Genomic DNA, 12431 nt, shown 5'->3' on the forward strand with positions numbered 1-12431 from the left:
CATTTCCACTGCCGGGAGAAGGAAAGCTGCCCTCGACACACGCTCAGACACACTCTTGTTTGGACTCTCCTGGTGCCAGGGGAAAGGCGACAGGCATCCTCATGGTGCCAGAGGACAGGCATGCTCAGAGGCTCTCTTGTTCTGATGAAGTCGCCTGGGCCAGGGTCGATCCCTGGCACCGAACACAGGCTTGGCTCTTGGGGCTGACCCCCCACCCCACCCCGAACCCAGCTCAACCCTGTCCTCCCGAGCCGACCTTCTCCCCATCCCAAAGCCTGCTCTCCAAACTTTAGCTCGCACCGTCTGGGAGCCGGTGGGCAAGGCAGGCCGGGTGGCAGAGCGAGCGAGCGAGAGCAAGAGAGCAGCCACATGCCCCTTCTTGCCTAGGAGAGGAGGACTGGGCGGCCACTCCCTTGCCTGCCTTGGGTGCCCGCCAGCTGGGCTGTTTGCCTTCGCAGGGGCAGGGGGGTGGGAACGGGCTCTGGCAGGGGGCAGCCGTTCCCCTCTCTGCCAAGCAGGCCCAACCGGCCGGGCAAGGGGGCGGGCGGGCTCCACGGAAACTGCCAGGCGCGGCTGAGCGGAGCACTCTGACCTGGCAGCTGGGTGCGGCCGCGTCATGGCAACACCCTGGCCAGGGTGCCAGCTCAGCCAGAACCCGCATGGCACAGAGCGCAACAGGCGGAGGGAAGGGGGGGGGGCTGCTTTCCAAGCATCAGTGACCTCGCTGGAGGAGAGGCGAGACCCGGGTGTGTGTGTGAATGCACCCCTCCCAAAGCCCCAGCTACGAGGCAGGCGGGCTCCACTCTCCGAACAGCTCCATTCCCCTCTCCAAGACTGCGGCCGGAGGGATCCTGTGGGTTACCTTCGGCTCGGCAGGGGGAGGGCAGCGGCCCCTCCGCAGCCCAGCACGGCCTCCCCATTCCCTCCCCCCGCCCACCCCATCACTGGGGGTCTCCCCGATGCTTCTGGCTGGACGGCCAACTCTTCTGCGACAGGGAACCATCTCCTTGGGAGCCTCCGACTCCCTGGGCCAAGGGGCACCGTCTTCAAATGACAGCTCTCTTCCGGTTAGCAGGGGGAGAGCGGCTGTCTCTGTTCAGCCCAGCGGGGAGGCTTTTTGCTGCGCTCTCTCTCTCATGCGCGCGCGTTTCTTTTTAGGCTGGGAGCCTCTTTGGGGCAGGGAACCAGCTTCTGGTGTCGGGAAGCTTTTGCTGGAAAGCAGTCCTTAGCGCTTCTTAATAGTGATGACTGCACATTATCGAAAGCTTGGCTTTTAGGAGGAGCTTAGATAAGTTCATAGAGGACAGGTCTATCAGTGGCCACTAGCCCGAGGGCTAGAGGCCAGCCTCAGAGGCAAGAGGTCTCTCAATCCCAATTGCAGGGGAGCCACAGCAGGAGAGAGGGCATGCCCTCACCTCTTGCCTGTGGGCTTCTCGGAGGCATCTGGTGGGCCACTGTGGGAAAGAGGATGCTGGACTAGATGGGCCTTCTTGGGCCTGATCCAGCAGGGCTGCTCTCATGTTCGGATAGCCACTGACTTTAAACGCAGAGGGTGCTGACACAGATATGCTTGGAAAGCATTCCAACTATACCCCAGAAGCTGCAGGGGATGCACTGTCAGGCTGTCCGCCAGCCATAAAAAGCCTTAATGTCTATGCGCACACATCAAAACAGATGTGCAGTAGAACAAGAAGCATCCATTCCCCATCTGGAGAGTTTGCATCTAGGGACTCTGGAGAAAGAGCAGAGCCCTTAAGTAGGACAACTCTAGCAATCCACCGCAAGAGAAATGTGAAAAGATATTCAGCAGGCAAAGACAGGGTGGAAGACAGAGGAAGTGGCCAGACAGCAGGGACGACGAGAGGCCATGCATCCCACCCCACACCTTGTGCACCAACTCTCTAGACTATCTTTCCCCAACAGATTCCTGGTCCTTTTTGCAGCGACCAGCTGGAGGAAAATTTAGCAGGTTGCACATTTTCCTGCCCCAGAAGGCAGCCATCCCTTGACAAGGCAGTTGTCTTGGCTCTCTGTCCCCCTCCCCGGGCTGGGGATGGAACCCAGGAGTCCTGAGATTACCCCCTCGGCCTCCCCATTCCTGCCCCTGCGGCCGCAGGTGGGAGGCGAGAGGGCCCAGTTTAGCTACAATTAATCCATCAGGCCCCTTTGGGTTGACAAACCCTGACAAACCCCGATCAGATTAGGGAGGGATTAGCAGAAGGCGCAAAGGCTGGGATTAGGTTCCTCCACAAGGGAGTCAAAGGGGCTTTGGAGTGGGGGCGGACAGATCGTAGGGCAAGCCCGGGGGCATCGCAGGAGCAGGAACAAGGTCTCCTGGGCAGGAGTCCTGTGCTTGGCCAAAGCTGCGCAGCAGGCAGAAATGCGACAAGTGCAGCTCTCTTGGGGGAAGAGTCACCTGGTGAGTTTCTGCCTGCTGGCAGCAACCGAAAGCATACAGCCTCTATCAAGGGTAGAGAAAGAGAAAAAGCTCACTGGAGAAGAAGAGTGTGGGGCGGGGGGAAATGTAGTGAATAAATCTATAAGAGGAATGAGTTTTCCAATAACAGGGAGACTCTCTCCGAAGTCACACCTTTCGTGAGATTTTTTAAACCCCTTTCACTAATATACTGGAAGTTGGCAGGATCGTCTCTGAGCACATTATGAGCATTGCTGCCTCCCGCACAGCAACCACAGCAGCCCCCACACATTTGAGGCTGAGAACGGGACTACAAAGGCATCGCTTAGAGCAAGATTTAAGTGCGATTGGTGTGTGTGTGTGTGTGTCACACAGAAAGACACACACAAAAACAGGCACCCCCAATATCCTCAATGTTTCACAAAATGCCAAAAGGGGCAGATTTTTAGCCCTCCCGTTCTTGGCACGAGCCACACACGCACACAGAGAAGGCTCTGCCATTTCGACCACAATCGCTCTGCTTTCCACCGATGCAAAAGCTAGGCGGCCGCATTTGTTCTCTGGGTTAAAGATATACCAGCCGAGCACAATGGCTTTCCGAATGCTGATCAACAACAGCTCCAAACCTACGCCAACAGCAGGAGCAGGAGTGAAGACACAGCACAGAGGGGCACAAGCACCTTCGTCTTCATGCACGTGCATTGACACGGATGTGCGTTCAAGCCAAGAGGCTTCCCACACACCCACACGGCAATTTGACTTGTTGAGACCCCTTGAAAGCTGACATTCCTAGCCATTCTCACCAGTAGTATGAATATTCCCGAAAGCAAAAGCAGACGCAGTTTACCAAAGGCCGGGACCAGGAAGCATGGTCCCGACAGATTTCTTCTGTCAAGATTTCCATGACACTCTGGAAAAGCTGGTCTTGTGGTAGCGAGCATGAATGGTCCCCTTTGCTAAGCAGGGTCTGCCCTGGTTTGCATTTGAGTGGGAGACTCCATGTGAACACTGTAAGTTGTTCCCCGCTCTGGGAAGAACACCTGCATGCAGAAGGTTCCAAGTTCCCTCCCTGGCAGCATCTCCAGATAGGACAAGATTTTTTTTATTGAACCAACAAACTACCAAAGCATACAGTACATTACCAAAGCACAATTATTCACAAAGTGGTGCTGAGAGAGACTCCTGCCTGCAACATGGGAGAAGCCGCTGCCAGTCTGTGTAGACAATACTGAGCTAGACGGACCAAGAATCTGACTCGGTAGGAGACGGCTTCCTATGTTTCTATTTGAGAGTCTCTAGCAGTGTTTCCTGTAACAGGGATTCCCAGACGTTGTTGACTACAACTCCCATCATCCCCAGCCAAAGGCCATTGCAGCTGGGGATGCTGGCAGTGGTAGTCAACAATTTCTGGGGGCCCCAGTGACAGGGAACACTGGTCTCCAGGAATCGGCACTACGGAAAGCAACCATGGGGGTTTTAAGAGCTTGATATTATGGGAAATACTGGGATAATATTTGGTACTCCAATAGGGCTGGGAATAGGGTTGCCAACCCTTCAGGATTAACCCGGGTTCTCCAGGAATCGGCACCCATCTCCGGGTGACTCTTGAAAGCAGCTCTGGTGGTGTTAATGACTTGAGATCGTGGGGAATATTAGAGTGGGGGCGGAAATCTCCAGGAAAGGCTTGAGTGAGAGTTGGCAACCTTGCTCCCCACTTAACACAACCGGCCTACCCTTCTGTAATCACTAGCTGGTGATAGTGGGGTAGTTACCCCTGCCGGTTCTGTGCAATCCCTACTTAGCAGCAGCTTCAAATACAGAACCATGGTTAGGAGAATGGCAATTCAAATTAATTAATCCACAGTGGATTCTGTTAGGATTTTTTTTTTTTTAAGGGGATTGGGCAGTGCCCTACCTGTGGAACTCCTGCCCGAGGAAGATTCTGCTGGTTGCTGTGTTTGGGAAACAGGTGAAGAACTTTGTACGTCAACAAGCTTTTGGCTCTCCAGGTGAGTTTTATTTCTACTGCATTTAAAGCACCAGTTTGGATTTTTTGTTTTAAATGTATTTATAGGATGTGTTGATGGCTTGTGGTTTTGTGTTTTGTGTGTATGTGTGTGTGTGTGTGTGCACTAAGCCGCTTGCTGCCTAGTGGCAAAAAGCAAGGCAGACATCATTAAAACATAAACATACGCAACATAAATAAAAACAGGCCCTGAACTGGATTGTTAGTACCTGACTCACAACGATTTGGGATAATTATGCCCTACTTAACTGTACATGCTACTAAAGGGAGAAGCAAAAGTGTGTGTGTGTGTGTGTGTGTGTGTGTGTGTGTGTGTGTGTGTGTGTGTGTTTTTAACCTGGTCCTTTTTCAAATTTGTTGGAACAGAAATGATGGGACACAAAACAAGTGACTATCGTATCTCCCGGCTCTTGATGATTTGGGGAATGCGGTTTTGGAAAGAAAAACCCACCTGGAGTGAAGGGTTGAACCTTGCCTATTGCAAGGGTGAGAAGATGGCAAGTGAAGGCCCTGGCAAGTGAAGGCCCTGGCATATCTGGAGTAGAATGGCAGACCCATATTAAGGTATAAGAACCAGAGACATATATGCTTGTATTAAAATGCTTATATATCATTTACTAACCAGTCCAGCATCACAACCACTCAGGGAGCCACAAGTCCCTTTCACCGGTAGGGAAACTGAGGCAGGGGGACAAATCCTTGGTTGAGCAGGCTTTTAAAACAGAAATATCTGTAGTTGCAATCCAGCGTGCCAATGAGACTGGCAACCAAGTCGGCAGTGCCAGCTTGCTGCAGTTTCTCAGTGGCAAGAAGAGAGCTTCACAGCACCCTGGTCTGGCTTCTCTCTCTTTGCATTCCAGGACTGGATCTTGGCACGCAAAGCAGATTCAGCTTCAGCGATTGCATCACCCTGAGCGTCATCCCACTCGGAGACCTAGCTTGCTCAAATTAGTCCAAACAACATATGGAGCTGCCTGCTGAGTCAGGCTCTGGGTCATAGGAACACAGGAACCTAGGAAACTGCCATATACTGAGTCAGACCCTTGGTCCATCTAGCTCAGTATTGTCTTCACAGGCTGGCAGCGGCTTCTCCAAGATTGCAGGCAGGAGTCTCTCTCAGCCCTATCTTGGAGATGCTGCCAGGGAGGGAACTTGGAACCTTCTGCTCTTCCCAGAGCGGCTCCATCCCCTAAGAAGGGGAAGATCTTCCAGTGCTCACACATCAAGTCTCCCCTTCAGATGCAACCAGGGCAGACCCTGCTTAGTTATGGGGACAAGCCATGCTTGCTACCACCAGACCAGCTCTCCTCTCCTAAGACCAGCTCTCCCCTCCTAATTCAGTGTCATCTATAGTGACTGGCATCTCGGGCAAGGAAAGGCTTCTCTCTGCCTGACCTGGGGATTGAACCTGGGGCCTCTGCTCTACCGCCAAGCTACGGCCCCTCCCCATCACGTTTCCCCCGCTACCCTACTCTGGCAGAGCTCATGAGAAAAGACCCGGGGAAGCAGCTATTTGGTGTGGAAGAGGAACTCCCCTGGCCTGGCCCTGCCTGTGTGCTTGCTGCTGCACCCCTTGCACGACAAACCAGGGGAGTTGTGAAACCACTCCTGCCATCACCCCACTGCGGCCCGGGGTTGCCGCAGAGCAACTTTCCAACCCAAGACCGTGCCGTTGTGTCAGCAGCGAGATCCGGCATCTCCTCTCTAGGCGACACCCAAGGCAGGTCTTCACCACGACTGCTCCCCACCCACCACCCACCCCCATTCACTTTTGACTCTGGGTGCTTTTCCTGTTTTCAGCGAAAGGTTTCGCTGTGGCGGCCAGCCGGAGGGTCTCCGAGAACTGCACGCCCACGGCCTCACTCAACCACTCAAGAGTCAGCTCTCTGTCTCTTACGAGCGAGACCAGGGCTTGGGCTCCGGATGCAAAACCCTCCAGCCTTCTGAAGGGGGAAAGATGGCTCCCGCCAGCTGGTCTTCAACAAACAAGAGGCCTTTGCTCAAGGGACCAGCCAAATGCCTCCTCCACGAGGTCCAGGGGCATGCCCCACCCAAGGGTTTCAACACTGAACTGAACACAGTTCATCAGCCACATACAACCAAGGCCTACGTAAGCCGAAAATCCCAAGCAGGCAGCAAAAAGGGCTTGCATTTCTGCTGCCGGCCTGGGATTGCAGGAAACAAAACCCCTGATAGGCCACCATCCATGGCTGGTGGGGCACCTTTGGCTTAGGAAGTCAACACTTGCGTAGGTCTAGTTTGATTTTAACCCCCAGTTTACCCACACTCCACTCTCGACGCCGACATGGGGTCCGGATAACCCAGGAATGAGAGTGTCTCTGAGAGCAGGCAGAGAGCCTTCCTGCCACCCTGAACGGCAACGAAGGAGGGGGGAGCCCAGAGGGCACAGCGGCAAGGCAGGTTTTTGGTCCCAGAGTGATTTTAGAAATTGAAATGGTGGGTGGCAGGCCGGATGCCGCGGCGGGGCTGAGCGATCCCAGCGGCGAGTGGGGGAGGGGATTTTCCACCTCTGCCGTTGTCATGGGGGAGATGCTGACAAGATAAGCTGGGGAGGTGTGTGTGTGGGGGGGGTGAGCGAGAGAGAGCGCTGCTCTTTGGGCGTTAAGAGCTACGCGTTTACTGGAAACCCGAAGTACGGAGGGTGACCCGATGCGAAAGGAGCAGCTCTCGTACCCTGAACAGAAGGGGGGAATTTCTGGAGTGTGCAACTTGTCACACCGCAGGCAGAAAAGCGGCACTGGAGAAAATTCCCTCTCCTTCACAGACCAACCACCGGCGGGAGCCCAGCACTCCTTTCCGACTGTAAAATGCACCCCAGATGCTGCGGCCTCTTCCCGAATCGCAACTTCCCCTTTATTTGGGCCGTACAGCTCCTCCATCTCAGGGGTAGAGCCCCTGCTTGGCCCGCAGAAGGCCCCCGGTCCACTCCCTGGCCACATCTCCAGGTAGGGCTGGGAAGGACCCCTGCCTGAGGGTCCTGGAGAGCCGCTGCCAGTCAGTGCTGGCAATACTGGCCTGGACGGACCAAGGGTCTGACTCGGTTTACAGCAGCTCCCTATATTCCTCCGGAATTACCAGAGGCGTGGCAGAGCTATAGGGCAGGAACAGGTGCAGGCAGGCAGCTGAGGGGCAGAACTGAGACCAGAATCCTCTCCAGCTAGAATGCCCTACGCCAGGGATCCTCAAACTTGGGTGCCCAGATGACGTCAGACTACAACTCCCATCATCCTCAGCCACAATGCCTAGGGATGATAGGAGTGGCAGTCCGACACCATCTGGGCACCCACGTTTGAGAACCCCTGCCCTATACCATTGGCCTACCTATCCCAGGATGACTTGGACAAACCGCTGGTGACCCTCCGTGGCTGCCCAGTATCCTTTTAACTGGAGGCGGCCGGGATTGAACCCGGGACCTCCTTCCTGCAAAGCGGCTGCCCCGCCACAAAGCCAGGCCCCCTCCTCACCACTGCTCCGCATCAGGACATGCCAGGATATGGGCGGCAACTCTTCCCTGCCGCCCCTCCCGCTTAAAAAAAAAAAAGCAGGCACATGGCACAGAATGGGTCTGCTTGGACTTCTTGCGGAAGCACATCGGCCCAGAATCCAGGCTGCCACTTCGCCTCTCAGGATCAGCTGCCACGAGGGGGGTGGAAGGGCAAGCCGTGCCCTGGAATTCTGTCCCCGTGTGCTTGCATTTACATGCATGTGCATGAGGCATTAAGCTGCATCCACATACACACACACACACACACACACACACACACACACACACACACCCCACTTGGAAACTTAATGCACAGAGATCTGTGGCACATGCAGGCACGCTGGAGTTTTATTTTGAAAGCATCGCCCACATCTGGCTCAAAAGCAAAATCCGGACTGCACTTTGCCAGGGACAAGGACACACACACACCCCCGAAAACAGGTATCGTCCCTGGTAAGGACGACTAATTAGTCGTCCACACCATTAATTGAGCCTATAATTCAACTCACCCTTATTTACTTCTTGCAGTCTTAAGCCGCCTTGCCACCAAGTAGCTCAGGGAAGCACTCAAGGTCTGTCCCTCACCCCGTCTTTTATCACAACAACCCTGTGAGGCGGACTTGGCCGAGAGATACTGACCAGCCCACTCACCCAATGAGCCCGAGAGCTAAGTGAAGCTGGGACTGCCACCGCCCCGGTTAAGTCCGACACTCCAGATGCTACAGCGGGGCTGCTCCACTTCGGCCCTCCTGCAGATGTTGGCCTACAATGCCCATAATCCCTGGCTACTGGCCCCTGTGGCTGGGGATTATGGGAGCTGTAGTTCAAAGACAGCACGGCGGGGGGGGCTAAGTTGAGCAGGCGTGTGCTACAGGTACCCCAGGGGACGGGTCCGTAGCTCAGTGGCGGAGCATCTGCTTTGCCTGCAGAAGGTGGTCCCAGGTTCCCTCCCTGGCAGCATCTCCAGGTAGGCCTGGGAGAGACTCCTGCCTGGAACCTGGGAGAAGCCGCTGCCAGTCAGTGCAGACAATCCTGAGCTTCTTGGTCTAAGGGCCGGACTGGGTAGAAGGCAGCTTCCTATGTGTCTATGTCATACTAGTTCGTTCTCAGTATAAAAACTACTATTATTCAAATCTGTGGATTCAAGCACCTGGTCCCACCGCAGCTGAGAGAGGAGGAGGGCGGAAATGGGCCCAAGTCTCTGATCGGGCCAAGAGTTTCCAGGCTCCCTTCCGACAGGCCACCCCCTCTCCCTTTTCCTATCCAACACAGAAACCCCATCCACTGGAGAGGGTCCCTGCCGTCCATCCGTCCTGGGGAACTGGCCCGAGCAGCCGGGATTCTCCCGACATGCCAAGCCAGCCTTCACCTGTTGGCTCTACCATTCCCCGCCTGCTCCTTGAGGAACCCCAGGAAAGTTCCCCGGAAAACACACACACACACGGCGGCCTCCCCTGTCCCTAGGGCAAGAAACCCGAGGATGGCACAGCCTGGGCATCTGGCAGGCACAGCTGGAACCAGCCGTACTTTTGCTCAGCGCCTATAAATCCCTCTGTTGCAAGGCAGGCCTGGGGGAAGGGGGCACCAGGGCTCGGGGAGATGCCAGCCAGGCTGTGGGTGGGAACGCTGCCTGCCCAGACAGGCCCTGGGCCTCTCCCCTGGGTCAGGAGGACCCTGGCACGGCAAGAAGGGCCCGGCAAGCGGCAAGTTCCCTGGGAGGGAACCACACAGCCGCCCCAATGCGGCTTGGCTGCCAGCGAATTCCCAGGGGAAGGGAGGGGCCCACCCGGGCACAGGTTTCCCACCCCTGTGCAGGGCGGCTGAAAACGCAGAGCCCTCGCTCTGCTCCAGAGGGGTGAGGGTCCATGTTTAGAGGGTTGCCATCAAGGCCAGGGGTCTAAGACGTGGCATACACAAGCAGCAGAAGGGGGTGGTGCTGGTAGGAGCAGAGTAGCCTGTACCACTTCAGAATGCATGGAGTGGGGGACGGACACGACAGCTTCTGAACACTCCCCGCAAGCAGAAAGCTAGCCCTATGGGCACTGCTGCGTCAGCACCTCTCTCCCTTCGCCTTTTAATTAGCCTTTTACTTTATATTGCATCTTGAGCTGCCCCAAGCACTAATGCACTTAGTGGCGGGATAGAAAGATTTTAAATAAAACAAGAAAGAAAGAGCGCTCTACTTGCAGGGAGTGTTGTATATGGGGGGCATCAGAGAAATGGTGTTCTCCCCAGTGGCCTACAGTCCACTCAGACACCTCGGGATTCCACCAACTTGTTATGGTGTATAGACCAGGCCTACAGGCGAATAGCGGAAAATCCAACATTCGGCACAAGTTATGGCTTTCTGTTGTGTTTTTTCGAACCAGACCCGTCCTTGTTGGCATAGGAATAGCAACTGGAATGGCAATTTGTAAGCAGATACAGCTACAAAGCGTGTTGCTAGTCCTCAGTGTTTCGGGGGGTGGCGGCTCTTGCTTCTTCTTGCTTCCCCTCTTGATCTAGTCCGCTTCCTGTCTGGGACTGGTGCTGAATGAAGATGGCAGTTTGTCTTTAGGAGATCCTTGCAATCTTTTTTTTTTTTTTAAATGCTCTCACTGACTATTTGTGGGCGGGGGGGGAGTAAAAAAGAAAACCACAAATGCAACTGGTGTGCACATCAGGACGGGGCCTTCTCGGGGGTGGCCCCTGGGCTCTGAAACTCCCTGCCACAGCAGATTTCAAAGCAACCCTCCCCTCCCAGCCTTTAAAAAGCTTTTGAAGATCAGTTTGTCCCGCCAGGCCTTAGGGGGCTTCTGTGGCTACCGTGTTTTCTATTCTCTTTGGTGGCTTTTATAGTTTGCAGTGGTCTTTACTATTATTGATGGCACTGTGTATTTTTAAGGAGTTTGGATTAGTTTTGTCATTTATTGTGTTTGTGAGCTACCTTAGGGGCCACTGGCGAAAGGCAGGATGTATGTGTTATTGATTGTTTTGAATTAAGTAATGTTTGTTGATGGAGATGGAGACTCTAAGCTTCAGTTGCTACTTTCTAAGACAACATAAGTCCGGTGGTGGTGGTGGTGGGAGGATGTCTGTTCTCCCAGCCGGACAGAGCTTTTCAGTCATGGCCCTAATACTGGCAGGGCACACAGCACGTTCATTTCTTCGATGCGAACCGGACTGGGGTTTGGGGACCCCGTCTAACACATGGCTACCGAGTTGCCTGATAAAATCATCTCTTGCAGGAAATGTCAACAAGAAGAAGTTTAATTTTCACACACAGACACGTTCATCCGTCAAGTAACCAAGACTGCAACCTTACAAAGCACTATATAAGCAAGCCGGGGCCAATGATGTGTGCTTCAAGTCACACGTGGTTTGGACCTCGCTAAGGTGCAACTCTCTAAGAACTTCACCAGGCTTACTCCAGAGTAGACACGTTTAAGCTTGCACTATAATGCAGGTTCCTCCAACTTCCATCCACCTGAAAAGGTTTCCTCTTGAAGCGTCAAAGAGTGCAAATGACCCTCCCTGGCATCCTGTTTGTGCACTAGTCACTATCCTGTGACTAGTGGGGGAAAGAAGAGGCCAGCCTAGCACAGTGACTCACACAGAGATGCACAAAGCAGCCACCTCTGGGAGCAGGCAATTCTGCTGAAGCAACTGAATGCTCTGGCCAGAGGAGTTGGAAGGAGGCGGAACCAGAGCCAGAGAACTCATTCTGCGAGGCACTGGCTAGCCTCTTCAACTTGTAGACACCTTCATTCTGCGAGCCAGTGGCTAGCCTCTTCAGCCTGCAGGCATTTGAAGTCCGCCATTTCCAAGTGGTGTGCCAAGAACCCACTTAAACAATTAACTCTTGTTGTTTTTATAAAGGCTTTGTAATACTGCCCCTTCATCTCCTTAACATGCCCTTTACTTCTCGCTGGTCAACAACATCCGGTGCAGATGTTGCAAAGGCCTACGTGCAATAATTACCATTATCTATTAAGCACCACCTATGTGCACCACGCATTACACAAGAGAGCCCTGCCCCAAAGGACTTAACAGTGACACCAAGAGCTCTCTTGGAGATGACCCCATGCAAAAAAAGAAAAGAAAAAGCAGGCGCCCGAACCTTTAAGTTGTTGTGCAGAAAAAGGGACATCTTGCAGAGCTATCTGTCATCCCAAACCCACGCAGGACAGGTCTGCCAATGACTACAATGGCTCAGTGGAGCCTCTATGGACAGAGGCAGTCTACCACTGATGGTAACCAGACCATCTTCCATCAATCCCTTCTGCCCCTTCTTAGGCCCTCATCCCGCTCTTTCCCAGCACTCACAAGGAGATCAGGCCCTGGTGGTACAAATCTCAGAAGTGGGCCCAGGAAAGCCATGAAGGCTGCAGATCCTACAGCACGCTTGCTACGAGTAAGTCCCAATGAGTTCAGCAGGGCCTGTTTCCAAGCAGGCACACGCAGGACGGCACCATACGCAGCCTCCAGTCGGGACTAACCACTCG

General features: G+C 54.2%; 2 protein-coding genes across 9 annotated transcripts in view; one reads left to right on the top strand and one right to left on the bottom strand.

Moving 5' to 3' along the window:
- Positions 1-12431, bottom strand: part of ZBTB7B (zinc finger and BTB domain containing 7B) — a 39212-nt gene that overhangs the window by 7578 nt on the left and 19203 nt on the right. The window lies entirely within an intron of this gene.
- EFNA4 (ephrin A4) overlaps positions 692-12431 on the top strand; it is a 172903-nt gene continuing 161163 nt past the window's right edge. For all 5 annotated transcript variants that reach the window (XM_053277549.1, XM_053277550.1, XM_053277552.1 and 2 more), the window contains exons 1-2: positions 692-4425; positions 4809-5006. The gene's annotated coding sequence lies outside the window, so the exon portion shown is untranslated. The remainder of the gene's footprint in view (positions 4426-4808; positions 5007-12431) is intronic.

This window comes from Hemicordylus capensis, chromosome 14 (genome assembly GCF_027244095.1).
Source record: "Hemicordylus capensis ecotype Gifberg chromosome 14, rHemCap1.1.pri, whole genome shotgun sequence".
Classification (NCBI taxonomy): Eukaryota; Metazoa; Chordata; class Lepidosauria; order Squamata; family Cordylidae; genus Hemicordylus; species Hemicordylus capensis.